Raw genomic sequence first — 3,001 nt, forward strand, 5'->3', positions numbered from 1 at the left:
CTGGTGATCCGGACGACCAATGGCGTCCGAGGCATGCGCAGGGCCGGGCCCTGCCAGCGCAGAACACTAAGGCCTAACTTTCGCCCTCTTCAAGTCGTTCATACGTCAAGGGGGACTCCTGAGCATCGCGTCTTAGGAGCCTAACTGGACACGTAGCCCTTCACCCCTTGGTCTCATCGTAGTGATCTAGACGACCCAACGGTGGCTGAGGTATGCGCGGGGCCTGGCCCTACCGACGCAGAACACCAAGGCTTGCCCTTGAGCTTTTTTCCTAAGTTGTTCGCACGTCAAGGAGGACTCCTGGGCATTGCGTCTCAGGAGCCTAAATGGTCACGTAGCCCCTCACCCCTTGGGCTCGTCCTGGCGATCCAGACGACCCAACAGCGGCTGAGGTATGCACGGGGCTGGGCTCTGCCGACGCAGAACTACAAAGCAAACGGAAAAAATCGAAGGACCACAATCTAATTATTACAAAGCATATTATTCCAAGCAAATAGTTTTAAATGCCTCCGCGAGGCATGCTACATGATACAGGACGAACAGGAAAGAGCAGCGTCACCAAGCCACCTCTTCAGCCCTGGGTGTCGTCGTCACCCGCCAGCGGAGCCCCGTCACCAGGAGAGTTGCCCGTCCCCTCGGTCCCAGCCGGAGGACTGATGACAAGGAACTTTCTCAGCAGGGCGTCCACGGAGCCCTTCACGGTGGCAGCAGCAGCGTCCTGGGAGTCGGAGTGCACGGGCTCGAGGAAGGCGGCGAAGTCAAAGCTGGTGTACCAAAGATAGAGATGGCTAAAGACACATGTAAGGGACGAGGAGGAAGGTAAGCGAGCCTCATCTTCCACCAAGGAGCCAAACCCGTCGACGGCGTCTTTGAGCACTGCCACGACCTCAAGGAGCAAAGCGGCAGGGCTCTCCCTCGGGGCCATCTCCACCGCCTTCTTCAAAAATCATCCTCGAAAAGTGACCCCTGAGCCTTATGGAACCTCGCCTCAAGGGAGGTGAGGGTGCTCCGCTCCATGGTGGCCGCTTCCTTGGCCTCGGCAAGGGACGCCTGGGCCGCCTCCGCCTCCTCCTTCAGCTTCATCAAGCGATCATGCTCTGTAGCCTGCTCGAGTGCAGCCTACTTCAGCTAGGCATCCCGATCAGTAGCGGCAGCCTCCTAGGCCTTCAGCTCAGCCTCCACCGTGCAACATCAATCCTGAAGATCCTGAGTTGGCTGGCCTGGGCGGTTCGTTGATCCTGAAAATCCTTCAGCTCAGCCTCCACCGTGCAACATCGATCCTCAGCTTCCTTGGTCTCCCTTCGCGCCAGGTCATGCTCGGCAATAGCTACCCCAAACACCTTCCGGGCCTCTTCCGCAGAACTCCGGGCCGCTCGGACAGACGCATCAGCCCGGAGCCATCCAGATATTAGCCCCAGGCGGCCCAGCACTGCGCGCCAGTCCGGGCCCTGAAGTTCACTTGGAGAAGGTCCAGCGCCGCTCGTGCCTCCGCCAGGGCTCCAGAGGTGGCGGGAGCGCCATGGCCCAGCTGCGCACCGGACAAGAGAGGAGGCGCCCTCGGCGCCAAGACAGAAGAAACCTCAGCAGCAGGGAAGACCGGGGGCTCCGGAGGCTGGGCGACCTCGGCAGCTGCAACAAAGATGGGTGTCGGCGGCGTCAGCCTAGTTGAGGGCGCCGGCACCACCTGAGGATGAGCTTTCGCGCCCTAGGGAAATGGCATCACCGCCGGAGCTGCAGGGGTCGCGGCGCTCTCCTTCGCTAGGGTTGCGGTGACCACCTTGGCGCGCTCGACCACGACAGCTCCCGCACCCTCCTTCCGCTTCTTTGACGACTGCTTCCTAATGACAGACAAAGACGCTAAGCATTGCGTCAAGAAGCTATGACAGGACCAAGGAAGAAGACTTACTGGTCAGAAAAGATGTAGCTCCTTTTCAGGCTCAGCAACGGAGGCTGAGCTGGGGCAGTTGGAGCTGCACCCCTGGGAGCAGGAGAACTCACGGTCGGCGCCACTCGGGACGCTACTAGCGAAGGCGGAGTGCTTCCCGGGGGATCAGCGAGGTCCGACCCTACTTCATGGACGGCCGCTTGGGCTGCTTCAAAGAGGCCACCCCGGATCTAGTGGTGACCCCGGAGGGGCGAGTCGGCTCCACCATCGGAGGCGCTCATCATCATCATCATCATCAAGGAAGTCAAGGAGGAGCTCCCTCCGCCTCGGGACAGAGGATTCCCCCTCTCCCTCACCCTCGGTGGCCTTAGAGGATTGGTCGCCGGAGGATAGATCCACCAAGGAGGTAGGCGGCGGGGGAGGCCCCGCCCGCACGAGCCCGAACTCGTTGAAGACCGGCATGGCAGCGGCAACCTCCTCCCCATCGACTCGACAGTACAGCAGGAGCGAATCCTCCAGAGGGCCGCTCGGGTCTTTTCCAGTCAAGTAAAGCAGCACCTTGCTCAGCTCCTCCTTGGGAAGGGCATCCTAACGAAGGCGGATCTTGTCATTAGCGCCCCCAAGCTTCCACATGGGGCGGGAGCGATCTTGGAGCGACGCTATTCGCTGCATCAAGAACTTCTTGATGATCATGGCCCCCGGCAGCTTCTCGCTCTTTAGGTCCTCCTCCATCTTCTTCATCAATGGCCTCAGGGAAGGATTGGTGATCTTCTCAGAGAGCCACCCCTTCCCGGAGGAGGGGAACTCGGTCAGTAGCTCCAGCAGGTCTTGCGAGCACTTGGCATCCATCAGAACCCACCTCTTCAGGGCGTCTCCACCTTCTTCCCGGTGCGGGAGTTCGCGTTACCACCCCGGGCTGCAGCGAAGCCCGCGCACCCAGCAAGATGGTCGCCACCCATGCAAAGGAAGAAGAAGTGACGGAGCATCGCAACGGAGGGCATCACCCCCATGAACGCCTCGCAGTAGAAGTTAAAGATAGACAAGAGGAGGATAGAGTTGGGATGAGTATGGAGCGCGTGGAGGCTATAATGGTGAAGAACAGCATAGAAGAAGCGG

The sequence above is a fragment of the Triticum dicoccoides genome, chromosome 6B (genome assembly GCF_002162155.2).
Source record: "Triticum dicoccoides isolate Atlit2015 ecotype Zavitan chromosome 6B, WEW_v2.0, whole genome shotgun sequence".
Lineage (NCBI taxonomy): Eukaryota > Viridiplantae > Streptophyta > Magnoliopsida > Poales > Poaceae > Triticum > Triticum dicoccoides.